Here is a 22,833-nt window from a genome sequence, read left to right as displayed (position 1 = left end):
TTCTCTTCCTCCTTCCCCTACTCCTCAGCAGGTGTCCTTTCCCCTGCCCCGGCAGCCACTCTCCCTCCCCAGACCATGGTAGCGGTGGAATTAACCTTTCCTCCACCCGCCGCTATCTATTCCGAGGAGGATTTTCCCCTTCTTGTCTCCCCAGTTCCAACCCGGGGAAAGAGGAAGGTGGAGGACAGCCCTGCTACTGAATCCTCCAAAAAGAAGATTCTGGATTTCGTAGGCGAAAAGGAGGATACCCTCCCTGAGCCAGAAGAGATGGAGCACATGGTTGAGACCCTGGTGGCCGAGCCAGAAGAGGAGGAACTGGTGGTCGCCGAGATCGAGGCCGCGCTGCTTTACCAGATGGAGGAAGAGGGCCTGCTGGTGATCCCGTCACCAGCAGTCAACACCGACGAGGGACCACCCGACCGGAGTGGTAACTAAGGTGTATTGCCTGCGCTAACTTTTTCTTTTTTCCCTACATGATGGCTAATATTAACTTATTTTCCATTAATGTCAGGAGCATCAAGGACAAGTTCAGACGTCAGACTATTTATGCCTTCCTTACTTCCCAGTTGTGTGATGTTTATATGTTGCAGGAATGTTCCCTTCCCTCCTCTAGGTCCTTCAAACATCTGGCCAGGGAGTGGTCCCACGGTCCATCCTACTGGTCCGGTGGGGGTGACTGCAAGTCTGCGGGGGTCGCAATTCTGATCAGGGGGGGCGCATTCACGCTTGAGTCCGTCCAGGAGCTCATCTGCGGCAGGGCTCTTGTTGTAGATGGCAACTGGGCGGGAGAACCTGTCAGGTTCATCAACGTGTATGCGTCCCCACTGATGAATGAGCGTTTGGAGCTTTTCCAGACCCTGCGGCTTCAGCTTGCCACCACCAGGACCTTAGTGATGGCCGGGGATTTCAACTGCCCCATCGAGGAGGATGGTCGTAGTTCTGGCACATCTGCCAAGTTGGACATCACGTCCAAGCTGCTCATCGAGATGGTAACCGAGGCCTCTCTTCAGGACGTGGTGGGCTCCATGGGGAGAGGCTCCACGAACTATTCGTGGAGCCGACCCGGTCGCTCACTCCGCTCCAGGATTGACTTTGTGTTCACCTCTCGGGCAGTCAGGCAGAGTAGGCACTCGATGGTCTCCTGCTTCTTCTCCGACCACAGAGCCATTCACTTACAAGGTGTCCTCGGCGACGGTTTTCCGTCCGGCCCCGGCTCCTGGAAGCTGAATTGTGCTCTGCTGGCTCAGGATGAAGTCGTGGAGGAGATGAGAGCAGCCTACGCAATGTGGCAGTCCTACAAGGGTAGCTTCCAGACAGTCTCTGATTGGTGGGAATATGTTAAACTTGAGTTTCGCTGTTTCTTTCAGGCCAAGGGTCGACAACAGGCGTGTGAGAAGAGGAGGGACTTCAGAGGGCTGCAGCGCGAGCTGCGGTCGCTGCAGGACCTTCTTCACTGCGGCTGGGACGTGAGGGAGGAGCTGGAGGAGACCAAGAAGAGCCTGAAAAGGCACTTTGAGGAGGAGTCCAAGCGAATCGTCTTCCGTTCCAAAGTGGAGAATCTGGAGAAGGGTGAGAAATGTAACTCATTCTTTTTCAGGAAACTTCATGCCGGTCACACGCCCCTGAACGAGCTGCGAGACGAGAGCGGAAACATGCGACGTGGGAAGGAGGACGTGATGAGGGTCGTCAGCGACTTCTACAGCGAACTCTACTCCCACAAGACTACTGACCCTGACGCTGCTGATAAGTTCCTGTCAGGTATCACTAACCATCTTGATCCTGCAGGCACGGCAGCCTTGGACAAACCTCTGATGGTGGGCGAATTGCTCTCTGCCGCTAAATCCTTTAGGACCGGCAGGACCCCGGGCAGTGATGGTCTTCCAGCGGAGCTCTATGTAGCGCTGGGAGACCTCATCTGTCCGGACCTGTTGGACCTGTACGAGGAGATGGTGGTGGAGGGTAGAATGCCTCCATCTTTGAGGGAAGGAATGGTCACGATCCTGTACAAGCGGAAGGGAGAGAGGTGCGACCTGAGGAATTGGCGTCCCATCACTCTGCTCAACGTGGACTACAAGATCCTGGCCAAGACGATGGCGACACGACTTAAGACGGTCATCGGACGGATCATCCACCCGGACCAGACCTGCGGCATCCCTGGACGTCGCATCGCAGACAGCCTCGCTCTCGTGCGGGACACGGTCGAGTACATCAAGGTCCGCCGCGCACACGCGGCCCTGGTCCCCTTGGATCAGGAGAAGGCCTTCGACCGGGTTTCCCACGAGTTCATGGGCCGAGCTCTGCACCGGTTAGGTTTGGGTAACATGTTTTGTTCGTATGTCCGTCTGATGTATTTTGATATCCACAGCTCGGTGTTGGTGAACGGCTGGAAGACTGACCCCTTCCCTGTCCTCTCTGGGGTCAGACAAGGCTGCCCTCTATCACCTCTTCTTTTTGTTTGTGTTATAGAACTCTTCGCAGAGGCTATCCGGCAGAATGGAGAGATCAGAGGGATCACCGCACCGGGTCCGGGACGACACGAGGTCAAGTGCTCGCTCTACATGGACGACGTCACCGTCTTCTGCGCTGATCGTGGTTCAGTCGACGCCCTCGTCCAGACGTGTGAGAGGTTCGGCCGGGCTTCAGGGGCCAAAGTCAACTGCAGGAAGTCGGAAGCCATGCTCTTCGGGGATTGGCAGCCGGCCTCCTCCGCCCCCTTCCCCTTCAACATTCAACCGGATTTCCTCAAGGTGCTGGGAGTCTGGTTCGGGAAGGAAGGAGCGGCCCTCAAGTCCTGGCAAGAACGCTTGGCCAAGGTGAAGCAACGGATCGGACTCTGGAGCCTCAGACACCTCACTTGTGAGGGTAAGGCACTCGTCCTGCGTAATGAGGTCCTGCCCGTCTTGCAGTACACGGCGCAGGCCTGGCCCCCACACGTCACTGTGTGCAGGGCCATTACCAGGACAGTGTTTCACTTTGTCTGGGGATCCAAGATGGACAGAGTCAGGCGGGCCGTCATGTACAAGGAGCCTCGCAAGGGTGGGAAGGGCGTTCCAGATATCCCCACCCTCCTGCGATCCTCTTTTGTGTGTGATTGTGTCCGCCGGACTTTGCAAGTCAAGAATGGCTCCGCGGGCAGGTCCATGTCTCGCTTCTTCCTGCTTCCTCTTTGGAGGCGACTCGGCTGGGACAAGTGGGACAGCTCCTTCCCCTACAACTGGACGACGCCATGGTTCTACGGAGACGTCGTTCGATTTGTGGGGGAGCATCAACTGGAGGGACTCAAGCCCGACTTGTGGAAGCCCAAAACTATCCACAAGCTAATCAGAGCCAAGGATGACGTGGAGAACATCACAGGACTTCACCAGGACACGCTGGAGACTGTGTGGACAAATGTGTCGTCTGACAGGCTGACCAACGGGCACAAGGACTTGTCGTGGATGGCGATTCAGGGCGGACTGCCCGTCCGGTCATTCATGCATGCCCGGAACCTGTGCAAGACCCGGTACTGCCCAAGGTGCCCCTTCGTGGAGGAAACATCTTTGCACACTTTTTGGGACTGCGGATTTGCACAGCGCCTATTGACTGCACTTGAGGACGACCTGAGGAACTCTGTCCCCAGGGCGAGCCTATCGCACCATTCTGTGCTTTACGGACTCTTCCCTGGGGTTCATACCGTCGGAGCCATCCAGGAGGCTTGGCGCCTTATGAACTGCTTCAAGGATGCCGTTTGGGTCGCCAGGAACCGGCTCATCTTGAGGAGGGAGAGGATGTCCATCCAGGACTGCCGCAGGCTGATCCACAGCCTGCTCAGAGACTATTCCATCATGGACGGTCCGGAGGACGAGGATGAGGACTAAACCCCTCCTCCCCCTCTCCCCTTATGTGTCTTGTCTTTCAATAAAGCTTCGGGCCTGTGATTTTCCCCTCCCCATCCCCTTTTTCCCAATCCCCATCCCTTATCACGGTTCGTCGTACTGTATTGATTGACATGCTTTTTCTTTCAGATTGAGTGTTTTGTGTAGCATAGGGGTGTGATGTGTCTAGTTAGTGCGTCGTATCCTCATGCTATGTAAATATGATGTAGAATTCTGTGAGTACTGGGCTGCGGCACTGTACACTGTCTGTTAACTTATTTTTTGTGCTAATAAAAGATATATTCAATCAAAAAAAATCTGTTCTTATCAGTTTAATATCTGATACGTCCCCTATCTGGGGACCATATATTAAATGGATTTTTAGAACAGGGAGATGGAAAAAGAGCTTGCTCTGTCCACTCCACGCATTGACCTGGTATTGCAGTATCTCCAGGACCGGTGCACCCCTTCTTTAATGCAGTTTCTAAAATCAGAAAGAATTGAATTCAATGTTTTTTGTTCATTTTGCTTGTTTGTCGGATTTTGGGATGGACTCTTTGGCTTTGCTTTTCTTCTCCTCATTGGATTTTTCATGTTCAAAGTTGCAGAAGCCAGATTACAAGCTCATTTTGGTTCAACTTCAGCAACTGTGCATTGCATTGCCATGTAATGTGATGCAATGCTATCTTTCTAGCTCTCCCTTTTTACTTCCTTTTGGATAAACAGACATATTAGGCAAGCATTTTGGAGCTTTCACCTAAATAACTACAGGTGGTGAGATAAGCTGCACAATATAATTGACCTTTCAGTATATTGTTGCACACACACCATCTATTTAGCAAATGCCCTTGTTATCAACAGCAGCCTTTTAAACTCACCTGAGCTAACAGGTATGTGCGCTGGTTACTCTGCTGCGCTTAAAATTTCTTTTTTGGTTTGCTACAATGCCTTTTCTGAAACGTTGTCTCCTTCTGCTGGAACACTGACTTCTTTCATTTAATGCCTGCAGACTATAAAAGAGAACCCAACCCAAAAAGTTTGGTTGATTAGTCTGTGGCATTCTGTTAAACTGTTGCTTATGGCGGTCTCTGTGAGCTTCTCAGCGACATTCAGCCAGCCAGGTATCCTGCCTGCAGTAGATGGAATGTGGCAATGGAACGCTGGCTGCGCGTGTCATAATAGGCTCTGAGCCTTTATATACCTGTGCACAGCAGCAGCCACCTTCAGTCTGCTGCTGGACAGCCAGCAGCAGCAGCAGCAGGAGAGGTATGTAATCAGGAGCCCTCCTGCTAAGGGTAGACAGCTGCTCGTTCCACCCCACCCCCCGCCTTAATTGGTTCTCCTCCCTTCCAACGGTGTTGAGGCGGGTGGGAACAGCAGGGGGTGAAGGTGCTGTGTTTAAAGAGGTGGAGTTATGCAGATCTAAAACGCGTGGATTGCAGCAGCAGCAAGCCGAAAAGTGCAGGCATGTAAGGGATCTAGAGGTTGACAACATGTCTTCTTAACGGGAGTCCAGGAGCTCATCTCCACAAATGGACTTTTCAGGATCCTTGGGTGGCTCCGTAGTTTGAAACCAATTCTGGTTATCGCTTCTCGGCCTTTTGGCTAAGATCAAGTGTAGTATCTTTTGAAAAGGCAGTTTTGTCCTTGGGCTGCCCTAGTAAAATGATGCATATTACACACTGGTTTGGTGCACTTGTTAGTACGCCAGGTGGCTCATAGAGTTATCTGATGGAAAACATGGCCCTCCAGGATCGAAGTCACTAGGCTGGGTAAGTGTGAGGGCTTTGGAGCAATGTGCCCCAGGAGTAGGCGCCCTGGTGGGAGTCCAAGCTTACTGGGACTGGGAACCCCAGAAAGACTTGGCTTCGTAGCACGCCGCACCTTTGCCAATCATACTTTCTGAGCAACCCCCCCTATTCCTGGCCTCCGGGCTAGGAAGGGGAATTTTTATAAACCCGGTCGGAGGTCCGGTCAGCTTTGGGCTGAGAAACCAACACAGGCTCCAGCTCCACTAGGGTGGCAGCCTAGATGGAAGCTGGGAGCACGAAAACGGCTCTTCTCCGGCTTCGGCTAGGGAGAGCATCGGAGATCCCTGACCCTCGCTGTGGCCTTCTGGCTCGGAGGGATGGGGATGGTTTATTGGGGACCCTCTCCTCCGGGAAGGGTCCACATGAATCCTCGCCTCGTGCGCTGTTTTGGTGTGACTTCGGTCACATTTTTCAGTGCCTTGGATGCAGCTTCAATCAAAAAATCTGTTCTTATCAGTTTAATATCTGATACGTCCCCTATCTGGGGACCATATATTAAATGGATTTTTAGAACAGGGAGATGGAAAAAGAGCTTGCTCTGTCCACTCCACGCATTGACCTGGTATTGCAGTATCTCCAGGACCGGTGCACCCCTTCTTTAATGCAGTTTCTAAAATCAGAAAGAATTGAATTCAATGTTTTTTGTTCATTTTGCTTGTTTGTCGGATTTTGGGATGGACTCTTTGGCTTTGCTTTTCTTCTCCTCATTGGATTTTTCATGTTCAAAGTTGCAGAAGCCAGATTACAAGCTCATTTTGGTTCAACTTCAGCAACTGTGCATTGCATTGCCATGTAATGTGATGCAATGCTATCTTTCTAGCTCTCCCTTTTTACTTCCTTTTGGATAAACAGACATATTAGGCAAGCATTTTGGAGCTTTCACCTAAATAACTACAGGTGGTGAGATAAGCTGCACAATATAATTGACCTTTCAGTATATTGTTGCACACACACCATCTATTTAGCAAATGCCCTTGTTATCAACAGCAGCCTTTTAAACTCACCTGAGCTAACAGGTATGTGCGCTGGTTACTCTGCTGCGCTTAAAATTTCTTTTTTGGTTTGCTACAATGCCTTTTCTGAAACGTTGTCTCCTTCTGCTGGAACACTGACTTCTTTCATTTAATGCCTGCAGACTATAAAAGAGAACCCAACCCAAAAAGTTTGGTTGATTAGTCTGTGGCATTCTGTTAAACTGTTGCTTATGGCGGTCTCTGTGAGCTTCTCAGCGACATTCAGCCAGCCAGGTATCCTGCCTGCAGTAGATGGAATGTGGCAATGGAACGCTGGCTGCGCGTGTCATAATAGGCTCTGAGCCTTTATATACCTGTGCACAGCAGCAGCCACCTTCAGTCTGCTGCTGGACAGCCAGCAGCAGCAGCAGCAGGAGAGGTATGTAATCAGGAGCCCTCCTGCTAAGGGTAGACAGCTGCTCGTTCCACCCCACCCCCCGCCTTAATTGGTTCTCCTCCCTTCCAACGGTGTTGAGGCGGGTGGGAACAGCAGGGGGTGAAGGTGCTGTGTTTAAAGAGGTGGAGTTATGCAGATCTAAAACGCGTGGATTGCAGCAGCAGCAAGCCGAAAAGTGCAGGCATGTAAGGGATCTACAGGTTGACAACATGTCTTCTTAACGGGAGTCCAGGAGCTCATCTCCACAAATGGACTTTTCAGGATCCTTGGGTGGCTCCGTAGTTTGAAACCAATTCTGGTTATCGCTTCTCGGCCTTTTGGCTAAGATCAAGTGTAGTATCTGTTCTTATATTCAATCAAAAAAAATCTGTTCTTATCAGTTTAATATCTGATACGTCCCCTATCTGGGGACCATATATTAAATGGATTTTTAGAACAGGGAGATGGAAAAAGAGCTTGCTCTGTCCACTCCACGCATTGACCTGGTATTGCAGTATCTCCAGGACCGGTGCACCCCTTCTTTAATGCAGTTTCTAAAATCAGAAAGAATTGAATTCAATGTTTTTTGTTCATTTTGCTTGTTTGTCGGATTTTGGGATGGACTCTTTGGCTTTGCTTTTCTTCTCCTCATTGGATTTTTCATGTTCAAAGTTGCAGAAGCCAGATTACAAGCTCATTTTGGTTCAACTTCAGCAACTGTGCATTGCATTGCCATGTAATGTGATGCAATGCTATCTTTCTAGCTCTCCCTTTTTACTTCCTTTTGGATAAACAGACATATTAGGCAAGCATTTTGGAGCTTTCACCTAAATAACTACAGGTGGTGAGATAAGCTGCACAATATAATTGACCTTTCAGTATATTGTTGCACACACACCATCTATTTAGCAAATGCCCTTGTTATCAACAGCAGCCTTTTAAACTCACCTGAGCTAACAGGTATGTGCGCTGGTTACTCTGCTGCGCTTAAAATTTCTTTTTTGGTTTGCTACAATGCCTTTTCTGAAACGTTGTCTCCTTCTGCTGGAACACTGACTTCTTTCATTTAATGCCTGCAGACTATAAAAGAGAACCCAACCCAAAAAGTTTGGTTGATTAGTCTGTGGCATTCTGTTAAACTGTTGCTTATGGCGGTCTCTGTGAGCTTCTCAGCGACATTCAGCCAGCCAGGTATCCTGCCTGCAGTAGATGGAATGTGGCAATGGAACGCTGGCTGCGCGTGTCATAATAGGCTCTGAGCCTTTATATACCTGTGCACAGCAGCAGCCACCTTCAGTCTGCTGCTGGACAGCCAGCAGCAGCAGCAGCAGGAGAGGTATGTAATCAGGAGCCCTCCTGCTAAGGGTAGACAGCTGCTCGTTCCACCCCACCCCCCGCCTTAATTGGTTCTCCTCCCTTCCAACGGTGTTGAGGCGGGTGGGAACAGCAGGGGGTGAAGGTGCTGTGTTTAAAGAGGTGGAGTTATGCAGATCTAAAACGCGTGGATTGCAGCAGCAGCAAGCCGAAAAGTGCAGGCATGTAAGGGATCTAGAGGTTGACAACATGTCTTCTTAACGGGAGTCCAGGAGCTCATCTCCACAAATGGACTTTTCAGGATCCTTGGGTGGCTCCGTAGTTTGAAACCAATTCTGGTTATCGCTTCTCGGCCTTTTGGCTAAGATCAAGTGTAGTATCTGTTCTTATCAGTTTAATATCTGATACGTCCCCTATCTGGGGACCATATATTAAATGGATTTTTAGAACAGGGAGATGGAAAAAGAGCTTGCTCTGTCCACTCCACGCATTGACCTGGTATTGCAGTATCTCCAGGACCGGTGCACCCCTTCTTTAATGCAGTTTCTAAAATGAGAAAGAATTGAATTCAATGTTTTTTGTTCATTTTGCTTGTTTGTCGGATTTTGGGATGGACTCTTTGGCTTTGCTTTTCTTCTCCTCATTGGATTTTTCATGTTCAAAGTTGCAGAAGCCAGATTACAAGCTCATTTTGGTTCAACTTCAGCAACTGTGCATTGCATTGCCATGTAATGTGATGCAATGCTATCTTTCTAGCTCTCCCTTTTTACTTCCTTTTGGATAAACAGACATATTAGGCAAGCATTTTGGAGCTTTCACCTAAATAACTACAGGTGGTGAGATAAGCTGCACAATATAATTGACCTTTCAGTATATTGTTGCACACACACCATCTATTTAGCAAATGCCCTTGTTATCAACAGCAGCCTTTTAAACTCACCTGAGCTAACAGGTATGTGCGCTGGTTACTCTGCTGCGCTTAAAATTTCTTTTTTGGTTTGCTACAATGCCTTTTCTGAAACGTTGTCTCCTTCTGCTGGAACACTGACTTCTTTCATTTAATGCCTGCAGACTATAAAAGAGAACCCAACCCAAAAAGTTTGGTTGATTAGTCTGTGGCATTCTGTTAAACTGTTGCTTATGGCGGTCTCTGTGAGCTTCTCAGCGACATTCAGCCAGCCAGGTATCCTGCCTGCAGTAGATGGAATGTGGCAATGGAACGCTGGCTGCGCGTGTCATAATAGGCTCTGAGCCTTTATATACCTGTGCACAGCAGCAGCCACCTTCAGTCTGCTGCTGGACAGCCAGCAGCAGCAGCAGGAGAGGTATGTAATCAGGAGCCCTCCTGCTAAGGGTAGACAGCTGCTCGTTCCACCCCACCCCCCGCCTTAATTGGTTCTCCTCCCTTCCAACGGTGTTGAGGCGGGTGGGAACAGCAGGGGGTGAAGGTGCTGTGTTTAAAGAGGTGGAGTTATGCAGATCTAAAACGCGTGGATTGCAGCAGCAGCAAGCCGAAAAGTGCAGGCATGTAAGGGATCTAGAGGTTGACAACATGTCTTCTTAACGGGAGTCCAGGAGCTCATCTCCACAAATGGACTTTTCAGGATCCTTGGGTGGCTCCGTAGTTTGAAACCAATTCTGGTTATCGCTTCTCGGCCTTTTGGCTAAGATCAAGCGTAGTATCTGTTCTTATCAGTTTAATATCTGATACGTCCCCTATCTGGGGACCATATATTAAATGGATTTTTAGAACAGGGAGATGGAAAAAGAGCTTGCTCTGTCCACTCCACGCATTGACCTGGTATTGCAGTATCTCCAGGACCGGTGCACCCCTTCTTTAATGCAGTTTCTAAAATCAGAAAGAATTGAATTCAATGTTTTTTGTTCATTTTGCTTGTTTGTCGGATTTTGGGATGGACTCTTTGGCTTTGCTTTTCTTCTCCTCATTGGATTTTTCATGTTCAAAGTTGCAGAAGCCAGATTACAAGCTCATTTTGGTTCAACTTCAGCAACTGTGCATTGCATTGCCATGTAATGTGATGCAATGCTATCTTTCTAGCTCTCCCTTTTTACTTCCTTTTGGATAAACAGACATATTAGGCAAGCATTTTGGAGCTTTCACCTAAATAACTACAGGTGGTGAGATAAGCTGCACAATATAATTGACCTTTCAGTATATTGTTGCACACACACCATCTATTTAGCAAATGCCCTTGTTATCAACAGCAGCCTTTTAAACTCACCTGAGCTAACAGGTATGTGCGCTGGTTACTCTGCTGCGCTTAAAATTTCTTTTTTGGTTTGCTACAATGCCTTTTCTGAAACGTTGTCTCCTTCTGCTGGAACACTGACTTCTTTCATTTAATGCCTGCAGACTATAAAAGAGAACCCAACCCAAAAAGTTTGGTTGATTAGTCTGTGGCATTCTGTTAAACTGTTGCTTATGGCGGTCTCTGTGAGCTTCTCAGCGACATTCAGCCAGCCAGGTATCCTGCCTGCAGTAGATGGAATGTGGCAATGGAACGCTGGCTGCGCGTGTCATAATAGGCTCTGAGCCTTTATATACCTGTGCACAGCAGCAGCCACCTTCAGTCTGCTGCTGGACAGCCAGCAGCAGCAGCAGCAGGAGAGGTATGTAATCAGGAGCCCTCCTGCTAAGGGTAGACAGCTGCTCGTTCCACCCCACCCCCCGCCTTAATTGGTTCTCCTCCCTTCCAACGGTGTTGAGGCGGGTGGGAACAGCAGGGGGTGAAGGTGCTGTGTTTAAAGAGGTGGAGTTATGCAGATCTAAAACGCGTGGATTGCAGCAGCAGCAAGCCGAAAAGTGCAGGCATGTAAGGGATCTAGAGGTTGACAACATGTCTTCTTAACGGGAGTCCAGGAGCTCATCTCCACAAATGGACTTTTCAGGATCCTTGGGTGGCTCCGTAGTTTGAAACCAATTCTGGTTATCGCTTCTCGGCCTTTTGGCTAAGATCAAGTGTAGTATCTGTTCTTATCAGTTTAATATCTGATACGTCCCCTATCTGGGGACCATATATTAAATGGATTTTTAGAACAGGGAGATGGAAAAAGAGCTTGCTCTGTCCACTCCACGCATTGACCTGGTATTGCAGTATCTCCAGGACCGGTGCACCCCTTCTTTAATGCAGTTTCTAAAATCAGAAAGAATTGAATTCAATGTTTTTTGTTCATTTTGCTTGTTTGTCGGATTTTGGGATGGACTCTTTGGCTTTGCTTTTCTTCTCCTCATTGGATTTTTCATGTTCAAAGTTGCAGAAGCCAGATTACAAGCTCATTTTGGTTCAACTTCAGCAACTGTGCATTGCATTGCCATGTAATGTGATGCAATGCTATCTTTCTAGCTCTCCCTTTTTACTTCCTTTTGGATAAACAGACATATTAGGCAAGCATTTTGGAGCTTTCACCTAAATAACTACAGGTGGTGAGATAAGCTGCACAATATAATTGACCTTTCAGTATATTGTTGCACACACACCATCTATTTAGCAAATGCCCTTGTTATCAACAGCAGCCTTTTAAACTCACCTGAGCTAACAGGTATGTGCGCTGGTTACTCTGCTGCGCTTAAAATTTCTTTTTTGGTTTGCTACAATGCCTTTTCTGAAACGTTGTCTCCTTCTGCTGGAACACTGACTTCTTTCATTTAATGCCTGCAGACTATAAAAGAGAACCCAACCCAAAAAGTTTGGTTGATTAGTCTGTGGCATTCTGTTAAACTGTTGCTTATGGCGGTCTCTGTGAGCTTCTCAGCGACATTCAGCCAGCCAGGTATCCTGCCTGCAGTAGATGGAATGTGGCAATGGAACGCTGGCTGCGCGTGTCATAATAGGCTCTGAGCCTTTATATACCTGTGCACAGCAGCAGCCACCTTCAGTCTGCTGCTGGACAGCCAGCAGCAGCAGCAGCAGGAGAGGTATGTAATCAGGAGCCCTCCTGCTAAGGGTAGACAGCTGCTCGTTCCACCCCACCCCCCGCCTTAATTGGTTCTCCTCCCTTCCAACGGTGTTGAGGCGGGTGGGAACAGCAGGGGGTGAAGGTGCTGTGTTTAAAGAGGTGGAGTTATGCAGATCTAAAACGCGTGGATTGCAGCAGCAGCAAGCCGAAAAGTGCAGGCATGTAAGGGATCTAGAGGTTGACAACATGTCTTCTTAACGGGAGTCCAGGAGCTCATCTCCACAAATGGACTTTTCAGGATCCTTGGGTGGCTCCGTAGTTTGAAACCAATTCTGGTTATCGCTTCTCGGCCTTTTGGCTAAGATCAAGTGTAGTATCTGTTCTTATCAGTTTAATATCTGATACGTCCCCTATCTGGGGACCATATATTAAATGGATTTTTAGAACAGGGAGATGGAAAAAGAGCTTGCTCTGTCCACTCCACGCATTGACCTGGTATTGCAGTATCTCCAGGACCGGTGCACCCCTTCTTTAATGCAGTTTCTAAAATCAGAAAGAATTGAATTCAATGTTTTTTGTTCATTTTGCTTGTTTGTCGGATTTTGGGATGGACTCTTTGGCTTTGCTTTTCTTCTCCTCATTGGATTTTTCATGTTCAAAGTTGCAGAAGCCAGATTACAAGCTCATTTTGGTTCAACTTCAGCAACTGTGCATTGCATTGCCATGTAATGTGATGCAATGCTATCTTTCTAGCTCTCCCTTTTTACTTCCTTTTGGATAAACAGACATATTAGGCAAGCATTTTGGAGCTTTCACCTAAATAACTACAGGTGGTGAGATAAGCTGCACAATATAATTGACCTTTCAGTATATTGTTGCACACACACCATCTATTTAGCAAATGCCCTTGTTATCAACAGCAGCCTTTTAAACTCACATGAGCTAACAGGTATGTGCGCTGGTTACTCTGCTGCGCTTAAAATTTCTTTTTTGGTTTGCTACAATGCCTTTTCTGAAACGTTGTCTCCTTCTGCTGGAACACTGACTTCTTTCATTTAATGCCTGCAGACTATAAAAGAGAACCCAACCCAAAAAGTTTGGTTGATTAGTCTGTGGCATTCTGTTAAACTGTTGCTTATGGCGGTCTCTGTGAGCTTCTCAGCGACATTCAGCCAGCCAGGTATCCTGCCTGCAGTAGATGGAATGTGGCAATGGAACGCTGGCTGCGCGTGTCATAATAGGCTCTGAGCCTTTATATACCTGTGCACAGCAGCAGCCACCTTCAGTCTGCTGCTGGACAGCCAGCAGCAGCAGCAGCAGGAGAGGTATGTAATCAGGAGCCCTCCTGCTAAGGGTAGACAGCTGCTCGTTCCACCCCACCCCCCGCCTTAATTGGTTCTCCTCCCTTCCAACGGTGTTGAGGCGGGTGGGAACAGCAGGGGGTGAAGGTGCTGTGTTTAAAGAGGTGGAGTTATGCAGATCTAAAACGCGTGGATTGCAGCAGCAGCAAGCCGAAAAGTGCAGGCATGTAAGGGATCTAGAGGTTGACAACATGTCTTCTTAACGGGAGTCCAGGAGCTCATCTCCACAAATGGACTTTTCAGGATCCTTGGGTGGCTCCGTAGTTTGAAACCAATTCTGGTTATCGCTTCTCGGCCTTTTGGCTAAGATCAAGTGTAGTATCTGTTCTTATCAGTTTAATATCTGATACGTCCCCTATCTGGGGACCATATATTAAATGGATTTTTAGAACAGGGAGATGGAAAAAGAGCTTGCTCTGTCCACTCCACGCATTGACCTGGTATTGCAGTATCTCCAGGACCGGTGCACCCCTTCTTTAATGCAGTTTCTAAAATCAGAAAGAATTGAATTCAATGTTTTTTGTTCATTTTGCTTGTTTGTCGGATTTTGGGATGGACTCTTTGGCTTTGCTTTTCTTCTCCTCATTGGATTTTTCATGTTCAAAGTTGCAGAAGCCAGATTACAAGCTCATTTTGGTTCAACTTCAGCAACTGTGCATTGCATTGCCATGTAATGTGATGCAATGCTATCTTTCTAGCTCTCCCTTTTTACTTCCTTTTGGATAAACAGACATATTAGGCAAGCATTTTGGAGCTTTCACCTAAATAACTACAGGTGGTGAGATAAGCTGCACAATATAATTGACCTTTCAGTATATTGTTGCACACACACCATCTATTTAGCAAATGCCCTTGTTATCAACAGCAGCCTTTTAAACTCACCTGAGCTAACAGGTATGTGCGCTGGTTACTCTGCTGCGCTTAAAATTTCTTTTTTGGTTTGCTACAATGCCTTTTCTGAAACGTTGTCTCCTTCTGCTGGAACACTGACTTCTTTCATTTAATGCCTGCAGACTATAAAAGAGAACCCAACCCAAAAAGTTTGGTTGATTAGTCTGTGGCATTCTGTTAAACTGTTGCTTATGGCGGTCTCTGTGAGCTTCTCAGCGACATTCAGCCAGCCAGGTATCCTGCCTGCAGTAGATGGAATGTGGCAATGGAACGCTGGCTGCGCGTGTCATAATAGGCTCTGAGCCTTTATATACCTGTGCACAGCAGCAGCCACCTTCAGTCTGCTGCTGGACAGCCAGCAGCAGCAGCAGCAGGAGAGGTATGTAATCAGGAGCCCTCCTGCTAAGGGTAGACAGCTGCTCGTTCCACCCCACCCCCCGCCTTAATTGGTTCTCCTCCCTTCCAACGGTGTTGAGGCGGGTGGGAACAGCAGGGGGTGAAGGTGCTGTGTTTAAAGAGGTGGAGTTATGCAGATCTAAAACGCGTGGATTGCAGCAGCAGCAAGCCGAAAAGTGCAGGCATGTAAGGGATCTAGAGGTTGACAACATGTCTTCTTAACGGGGTCCAGGAGCTCATCTCCACAAATGGACTTTTCAGGATCCTTGGGTGGCTCCGTAGTTTGAAACCAATTCTGGTTATCGCTTCTCGGCCTTTTGGCTAAGATCAAGTGTAGTATCTTTCGAAAAGGCGGTTTTGGATGTTGGCCGCCCTAGTAGATTGATACATTATGCACACTGGGGTTTAGGCGCTTGTTAGTACGCCAGGTGGCTAATATAGTCATCTGGTGGATAGCATGGCCCCCCAGGATTGACGCCATTGGGCCGGGGAAGATCGAAAGCCCGAAGTGTGAAGTGCCCCAGGAGTGGTGACCCTGGGGTGCCTTAACTCACTGGGATTGGGAACCCCACTTGAGTTTATGGCACATTTGCACTAGCACTTCAATATTTCTTTCTTCACACACACCTTTATTCCGGGCCTTCTGGCCTTAGGATGGGGAATTTTTCAATTCCCGGTCGAAGGTCTGGGCAGTATTATACTGTGAAACCTTCACTATTTATTTAATTTCTTTGTCACTGTGTGTCCATTTATTCACGTGTGTCACGTCCTACTAGGATTTTGTCGGGATGCGGTTCCCTTACGGGTTCCTCTCTTGGCAGGTCTAGGGGGGGAGTGTGTGGCCATCAGGTTCCGCTCCCCCCTGAACCCCCCTGGCTCTCCTCTTTCGGGAGGAGAGCGTTGTTGGCTCCCCTCTTCCGGGAGGGGATCACAGTCTTTGGCTCCCAGTGCCTTGCTCGGGTGAGAACTCGGGCAGGTGCTGGGGGTAAGATTGGGTCGCCTCTGGCTCCGGCTGGAGGTGGCTATTTGTCCCTGTTCCTCGCTGTGGCCTTCTGGCTCGGAGGGACGGGGAATGGTTTGGGGGACCCTTCTCCTTTTGGAGAGGGTTTCAAGAAGACCAGCATCCTAGTGCACTTTTTTTGTGGCACTTGTCACTTTTTTAAGCGCACTCGGGTTTGTACACGAATTCGGGCTTTCAAAAAAAAAAAAAAATCTGTTCTTATCAGTTTAATATCTGATACGTCCCCTATCTGGGGACCATATATTAAATGGATTTTTAGAACAGGGAGATGGAAAAAGAGCTTGCTCTGTCCACTCCACGCATTGACCTGGTATTGCAGTATCTCCAGGACCGGTGCACCCCTTCTTTAATGCAGTTTCTAAAATCAGAAAGAATTGAATTCAATGTTTTTTGTTCATTTTGCTTGTTTGTCGGATTTTGGGATGGACTCTTTGGCTTTGCTTTTCTTCTCCTCATTGGATTTTTCATGTTCAAAGTTGCAGAAGCCAGATTACAAGCTCATTTTGGTTCAACTTCAGCAACTGTGCATTGCATTGCCATGTAATGTGATGCAATGCTATCTTTCTAGCTCTCCCTTTTTACTTCCTTTTGGATAAACAGACATATTAGGCAAGCATTTTGGAGCTTTCACCTAAATAACTACAGGTGGTGAGATAAGCTGCACAATATAATTGACCTTTCAGTATATTGTTGCACACACACCATCTATTTAGCAAATGCCCTTGTTATCAACAGCAGCCTTTTAAACTCACCTGAGCTAACAGGTATGTGCGCTGGTTACTCTGCTGCGCTTAAAATTTCTTTTTTGGTTTGCTACAATGCCTTTTCTGAAACGTTGTTTCCTTCTGCTGGAACACTGACTTCTTTCATTTAATGCCTGCAGACTATAAAAGAGAACCCAACCCAAAAAGTTTGGTTGATTAGTCTGTGGCATTCTGTTAAACTGTTGCTTATGGCGGTCTCTGTGAGCTTCTCAGCGACATTCAGCCAGCCAGGTATCCTGCCTGCAGTAGATGGAATGTGGCAATGGAACGCTGGCTGCGCGTGTCATAATAGGCTCTGAGTCTTTATATACCTGTGCACAGCAGCAGCCACCTTCAGTCTGCTGCTGGACAGCCAGCAGCAGCAGCAGCAGGAGAGGTATGTAATCAGGAGCCCTCCTGCTAAGGGTAGACAGCTGCTCGTTCCACCCCACCCCCCGCCTTAATTGGTTCTCCTCCCTTCCAACGGTGTTGAGGCGGGTGGGAACAGCAGGGGGTGAAGGTGCTGTGTTTAAAGAGGTGGAGTTATGCAGATCTAAAACGCGTGGATTGCAGCAGCAGCAAGCCGAAAAGTGCAGGCATGTAAGGGATCTAGAGGTTGACAACATGTCTTCTTAACGGGAGTCCAGGAGCTCATCTCCACAAATGGACTTTTCAGGATCCTTGGGTGGCTCCGTAGTTTGAAACCAATTCTGGTTATCGCTTCTCGGCCTTTTGGCTAAGATCAAGTGTAGTATCTTTCGAAAAGGCGGTTTTGGATGTTGGCCGCCCTAGTAGATTGATACATTATGCACACTGGGGTTTAGGCGCTTGTTAGTACGCCAGGTGGCTAATATAGTCATCTGGTGGAAAGCATGGCCCCCCAGGATCGACGCCATTGGGCCGGGGAAGATCGAAAGCCCGAAGTGTGAAGTGCCCCAGGAGTGGTGACCCTGGGGTGCCTTAACTCACTGGGATTGGGAACCCCACTTGAGTTTATGGCACATTTGCACAAGCACTTCAAATTTTCTTTCTTCGCACACACCCTTATTCCGGGCCTTCTGGCCTTAGGATGGGGAATTTTTCAATTCCCGGTCGAAGGTCCGGGCAGTATTATACTGTGAAACCTTCACTATTTATTTAATTTCTTTGTCACTGTGTGTCCACTTATTCACGTGTGTCACGTCCTACTAGGATTTTGTCGGGATGCGGTTCCCTTACGGGTTCCTCTCTTGGCAGGTCTAGGGGGGGAGTGTGTGGCCATCAGGTTCCGCTCCCCCCTGAACCCCCCTGGCTCTCCTCTTTCGGGAGGAGAGCGTTGTTGGCTCCCCTCTTCCGGGAGGGGAGCACAGTCTTTGGCTCCCAGTGCCTTGCTCGGGTGAGAACTCGGGCAGGTGCTGGGGGTAAGATTGGGTCGCCTCTGGCTTCGGCTGGAGGTGGCTTTTTGTCCCTGTTCCTCGCTGTGGCCTTTTGGCTCGGAGGGACGGGGAATGGTTTGGGGGACCCTTCTCCTTTTGGAGAGGGTTTCAAGAAGACCAGCATCCTAGTGCACTTTTTTTGTGGCACTTGTCACTTTTTTAAGCGCACTCGGGTTTTGTACACGAATTCGGGCTTTCAAAAAAAAAAAAAAAAATCTGTTCTTATCAGTTTAATATCTGATACGTCCCCTATCTGGGGACCATATATTAAATGGATTTTTAGAACAGGGAGATGGAAAAAGAGCTTGCTCTGTCCACTCCACGCATTGACCTGGTATTGCAGTATCTCCAGGACCGGTGCACCCCTTCTTTAATGCAGTTTCTAAAATCAGAAAGAATTGAATTCAATGTTTTTTGTTCATTTTGCTTGTTTGTCGGATTTTGGGATGGACTCTTTGGCTTTGCTTTTCTTCTCCTCATTGGATTTTTCATGTTCAAAGTTGCAGAAGCCAGATTACAAGCTCATTTTGGTTCAACTTCAGCAACTGTGCATTGCATTGCCATGTAATGTGATGCAATGCTATCTTTCTAGCTCTCCCTTTTTACTTCCTTTTGGATAAACAGACATATTAGGCAAGCATTTTGGAGCTTTCACCTAAATAACTACAGGTGGTGAGATAAGCTGCACAATATAATTGACCTTTCAGTATATTGTTGCACACACACCATCTATTTAGCAAATGCCCTTGTTATCAACAGCAGCCTTTTAAACTCACCTGAGCTAACAGGTATGTGCGCTGGTTACTCTGCTGCGCTTAAAATTTCTTTTTTGGTTTGCTACAATGCCTTTTCTGAAACGTTGTCTCCTTCTGCTGGAACACTGACTTCTTTCATTTAATAAGATAAGATAAGATAAGATAAGATATACTTTATTTATCCCGGAGGAAATTGCGGTATCACAGCAGCAGAACACAGATCTCGAACATGACACATATGATAACAAAACATTTGGAATGCTTTAGACATTGCTTTTCAGACATTTGTTAAACACCCCCATAGCTGTTGGAACAAACGATCTCCTGCATTTTTCCTTTTTACACCTTAGTTGTTAATTAATGCCTGCAGACTATAAAAGAGAACCCAACCCAAAAAGTTTGGTTGATTAGTCTGTGGCATTCTGTTAAACTGTTGCTTATGGCGGTCTCTGTGAGCTTCTCAGCGACATTCAGCCAGCCAGGTATCCTGCCTGCAGTAGATGGAATGTGGCAATGGAACGCTGGCTGCGCGTGTCATAATAGGCTCTGAGCCTTTATATACCTGTGCACAGCAGCAGCCACCTTCAGTCTGCTGCTGGACAGCCAGCAGCAGCAGCAGCAGGAGAGGTATGTAATCAGGAGCCCTCCTGCTAAGGGTAGACAGCTGCTCGTTCCACCCCACCCCCCGCCTTAATTGGTTCTCCTCCCTTCCAACGGTGTTGAGGCGGGTGGGAACAGCAGGGGGTGAAGGTGCTGTGTTTAAAGAGGTGGAGTTATGCAGATCTAAAACGCGTGGATTGCAGCAGCAGCAAGCCGAAAAGTGCAGGCATGTAAGGGATCTAGAGGTTGACAACATGTCTTCTTAACGGGAGTCCAGGAGCTCATCTCCACAAATGGACTTTTCAGGATCCTTGGGTGGCTCCGTAGTTTGAAACCAATTCTGGTTATCGCTTCTCGGCCTTTTGGCTAAGATCAAGTGTAGTATCTGTTCTTATAAGAACACAAGAGCTATGATCTACACTTGACGAGAGCGATCGAACTCGGAAGGAGAAGAGCTTCGGAGCCCAGCTGACATCGGAGAAGGAAGGCGGATATCGGTGGGAGGAAGAAGCTCTAAAGAATTCAGAAGAAGACGAAGACTCGGAGAAGAATCGGGCTGTCCTGTGGAATCTTCGAGGAAGAAAATCATCGAGACAAAGACCTTTCGGGGAATTTGTCCAGAACACGACGGGAGAAGAATCTGCATAGCTCCACCCATTCCGGGAAAAGTTCCAGATCCAGCTCCAAGAAGTAACTGCAGGAGGAAAGCCATGGCAAGCGCTGCGAGGAAGGCCGAAAAGAAGAGCCTGGAGCAGGGGACAGCCAGGAAGGCCCAGCCAGGAGCCGATTCTGACCCCAAGGACTCTGCCTCCACGACTGGCCAGCAGAAGGGACCCCAGAAGCCCCGCCACGAAGCTCCAGCCCTGGAGCCATGGATGCGGCAGACGGTGGCCCTGAAGCTGAAGGAAGTGGATGGGAGGGTGCCGGACATGTCCTCGGACGTGTTCTGCCAGAAGATGCTGCTGGATCGAGGCTTCTCCAGGTCGGACACCCTCAGCATCCAGACCTTCTTGACGGGGATCTTCTTCGTCACCTTCGCCACTGTGAACACCTGCAGGAGGTTCTGGGAAATGGTAAGCGCAAAAGGACCAGATAATTCTTTCTCTGCCTTTACAGGTAGCTGCCCTATCCAGAGGGACGAAAGGAGGATCACGGTCTCCATGCGCAACCCGCACACCCCAGGCCAAGACATCTGTACCTTCCTGAGACGCTTCTGTTTGGTTGTGAAGGAACCTTCTCACATCCTGAATGGACTCGGCTTCTGGACAGGTAAGTGGTCGGTGACCGTTAGACTTCACAGGGACCTGGCGTACTCAGACGGACTTCGGCACCTGCCCCCGACATTCTCCCTGGGCAACTCCTACGGCCTCATCTATTACCCGGACATGCCGCGGAACTGCAGGAGATGCGGCAAGAACGGCCACGAGATGAAGGACTGCAAGGAGGATGCCTGCAGGATTTGTCGAGTGACGGGACACAGCTCGAAGGACTGCCCGAAGAAGACGTCCTGCAACCTGTGTGGGCTGGCGGCTCATCTGTACAAGGATTGCCCCAAGCGTGAGAGATCCTGGGCATCGGTGGTTGCGACGACCCCAGCTACGGAGGACAAGGACCCGATGACCAGGCCTGTGAAGTTCAAGGACGCGACGACCAAGGCCCCAGCGGCCAAGGCCGAGACGACCAAGGCCAAAGCGGTCAAGGAGTCGGTGGCCAAAGCCCCAGCGACGGTCCCAGCAGCTCCGAAGCAGAAGAAAAAGTCAAAGGAGGGTAAGAGTTCTGTCACCCCTCTCTCGATCCCTCCCCCTGCCACCCCCGTCCAATCCCCCCCCACCCCGGCCACCCCTGCTGAGGATTCCACTTCCTCTTCCTCCTTCCCCTACTCCTCAGCAGGTGTCCTTTCCCCTGCCCCGGCAGCCACTCTCCCTCCCCAGACCATGGTAGCGGTGGAATTAACCTTTCCTCCACCCGCCGCTATCTATTCCGAGGAGGATTTTCCCCTTCTTGTCTCCCCAGTTCCAACCCGGGGAAAGAGGAAGGTGGAGGACAGCCCTGCTACTGAATCCTCCAAAAAGAAGATTCTGGATTTCGTAGGCGAAAAGGAGGATACCCTCCCTGAGCCAGAAGAGATGGAGCACATGGTTGAGACCCTGGTGGCCGAGCCAGAAGAGGAGGAACTGGTGGTCGCCGAGATCGAGGCCGCGCTGCTTGACCAGATGGAGGAAGAGGGCCTGCTGGTGATCCCGTCACCAGCAGTCAACACCGACGAGGGACCACCCGACCGGAGTGGTAACTAAGGTGTATTGCCTGCGCTAACTTTTTCTTTTTTCCCTACATGATGGCTAATATTAACTTATTTTCCATTAATGTCAGGAGCATCAAGGACAAGTTCAGACGTCAGACTATTTATGCCTTCCTTACTTCCCAGTTGTGTGATGTTTATATGTTGCAGGAATGTTCCCTTCCCTCCTCTAGGTCCTTCAAACATCTGGCCAGGGAGTGGTCCCACGGTCCATCCTACTGGTCCGGTGGGGGTGACTGCAAGTCTGCGGGGGTCGCAATTCTGATCAGGGGGGGCGCATTCACGCTTGAGTCCGTCCAGGAGCTCATCTGCGGCAGGGCTCTTGTTGTAGATGGCAACTGGGCGGGAGAACCTGTCAGGTTCATCAACGTGTATGCGTCCCCACTGAAGAATGAGCGTTTGGAGCTTTTCCAGACCCTGCGGCTTCAGCTTGCCACCACCAGGACCTTAGTGATGGCCGGGGATTTCAACTGCCCCATCGAGGAGGATGGTCGTAGTTCTGGCACATCTGCCAAGTTGGACATCACGTCCAAGCTGCTCATCGAGATGGTAACCGAGGCCTCTCTTCAGGACGTGGTGGGCTCCATGGGGAGAGGCTCCACGAACTATTCGTGGAGCCGACCCGATGGCTCACTCCGCTCCAGGATTGACTTTGTGTTCACCTCTCGGGCAGTCAGGCAGAGTAGGCACTCGATGGTCTCCTGCTTCTTCTCCGACCACAGAGCCATTCACTTACAAGGTGTCCTCGGCGACGGTTTTCCGTCCGGCCCCGGCTCCTGGAAGCTGAATTGTGCTCTGCTGGCTCAGGATGAAGTCGTGGAGGAGCTGAGAGCAGCCTACGCAATGTGGCAGTCCTACAAGGGTAGCTTCCAAACAGTCTCTGATTGGTGGGAATATGTTAAACTTGAGTTTCGCTGTTTCTTTCAGGCCAAGGGTCGACAACAGGCGTGTGAGAAGAGGAGGGACTTCAGAGGGCTGCAGCGCGAGCTGCGGTCACTGCAGGACCTTCTTCACTGCGGCTGGGACGTGAGGGAGGAGCTGGAGGAGACCAAGAAGAGCCTGAAAA

General features: G+C 49.1%; 8 non-coding genes and 6 pseudogenes across 8 annotated transcripts; all 14 read left to right on the top strand.

Moving 5' to 3' along the window:
* Positions 1-4,129: 4,129 nt before the first annotated feature.
* On the top strand, positions 4,130-4,324 carry LOC141223453 (U2 spliceosomal RNA). The gene has a single exon (XR_012291074.1). It is a non-coding gene; the product is annotated as a U2 spliceosomal RNA (small nuclear RNA).
* Positions 4,325-5,439: 1,115 nt separating this feature from the next.
* On the top strand, positions 5,440-5,555 carry LOC141223531 (U2 spliceosomal RNA; annotated as a pseudogene).
* A 524-nt stretch (positions 5,556-6,079) lies between these two features.
* On the top strand, positions 6,080-6,261 carry LOC141223443 (U2 spliceosomal RNA). Its single transcript, XR_012291064.1, has one exon. It is a non-coding gene; the product is annotated as a U2 spliceosomal RNA (small nuclear RNA).
* A 1,115-nt stretch (positions 6,262-7,376) lies between these two features.
* LOC141223437 (U2 spliceosomal RNA) lies at positions 7,377-7,594 on the top strand (annotated as a pseudogene).
* Positions 7,595-8,709: 1,115 nt separating this feature from the next.
* LOC141223240 (U2 spliceosomal RNA) lies at positions 8,710-8,900 on the top strand. The gene has a single exon (XR_012290875.1). It is a non-coding gene; the product is annotated as a U2 spliceosomal RNA (small nuclear RNA).
* A 1,112-nt stretch (positions 8,901-10,012) lies between these two features.
* Positions 10,013-10,203, top strand: LOC141223397 (U2 spliceosomal RNA). Its single transcript, XR_012291025.1, has one exon. It is a non-coding gene; the product is annotated as a U2 spliceosomal RNA (small nuclear RNA).
* Positions 10,204-11,318: 1,115 nt separating this feature from the next.
* LOC141223228 (U2 spliceosomal RNA) lies at positions 11,319-11,509 on the top strand. Its single transcript, XR_012290864.1, has one exon. It is a non-coding gene; the product is annotated as a U2 spliceosomal RNA (small nuclear RNA).
* A 1,115-nt stretch (positions 11,510-12,624) lies between these two features.
* LOC141223217 (U2 spliceosomal RNA) lies at positions 12,625-12,815 on the top strand. The gene has a single exon (XR_012290853.1). It is a non-coding gene; the product is annotated as a U2 spliceosomal RNA (small nuclear RNA).
* Positions 12,816-13,930: 1,115 nt separating this feature from the next.
* LOC141223205 (U2 spliceosomal RNA) lies at positions 13,931-14,121 on the top strand. Its single transcript, XR_012290842.1, has one exon. It is a non-coding gene; the product is annotated as a U2 spliceosomal RNA (small nuclear RNA).
* Positions 14,122-15,235: 1,114 nt separating this feature from the next.
* On the top strand, positions 15,236-15,418 carry LOC141223532 (U2 spliceosomal RNA). The gene has a single exon (XR_012291121.1). It is a non-coding gene; the product is annotated as a U2 spliceosomal RNA (small nuclear RNA).
* Positions 15,419-16,120: 702 nt separating this feature from the next.
* LOC141223501 (U2 spliceosomal RNA) lies at positions 16,121-16,299 on the top strand (annotated as a pseudogene).
* A 1,115-nt stretch (positions 16,300-17,414) lies between these two features.
* Positions 17,415-17,506, top strand: LOC141223540 (U2 spliceosomal RNA; annotated as a pseudogene).
* Positions 17,507-18,300: 794 nt separating this feature from the next.
* LOC141223500 (U2 spliceosomal RNA) lies at positions 18,301-18,481 on the top strand (annotated as a pseudogene).
* Positions 18,482-19,814: 1,333 nt separating this feature from the next.
* Positions 19,815-19,892, top strand: LOC141223521 (U2 spliceosomal RNA; annotated as a pseudogene).
* Positions 19,893-22,833: the final 2,941 nt, after the last annotated feature.

This window comes from Phyllobates terribilis, unplaced genomic scaffold, assembly GCF_046119375.1.
Source record: "Phyllobates terribilis strain yellow unplaced genomic scaffold, ASM4611937v1 Scaffold_376__1_contigs__length_1858288, whole genome shotgun sequence".
NCBI lineage: Eukaryota > Metazoa > Chordata > Amphibia > Anura > Dendrobatidae > Phyllobates > Phyllobates terribilis.
This window is presented reverse-complemented; position numbering and strand designations above follow the sequence as displayed.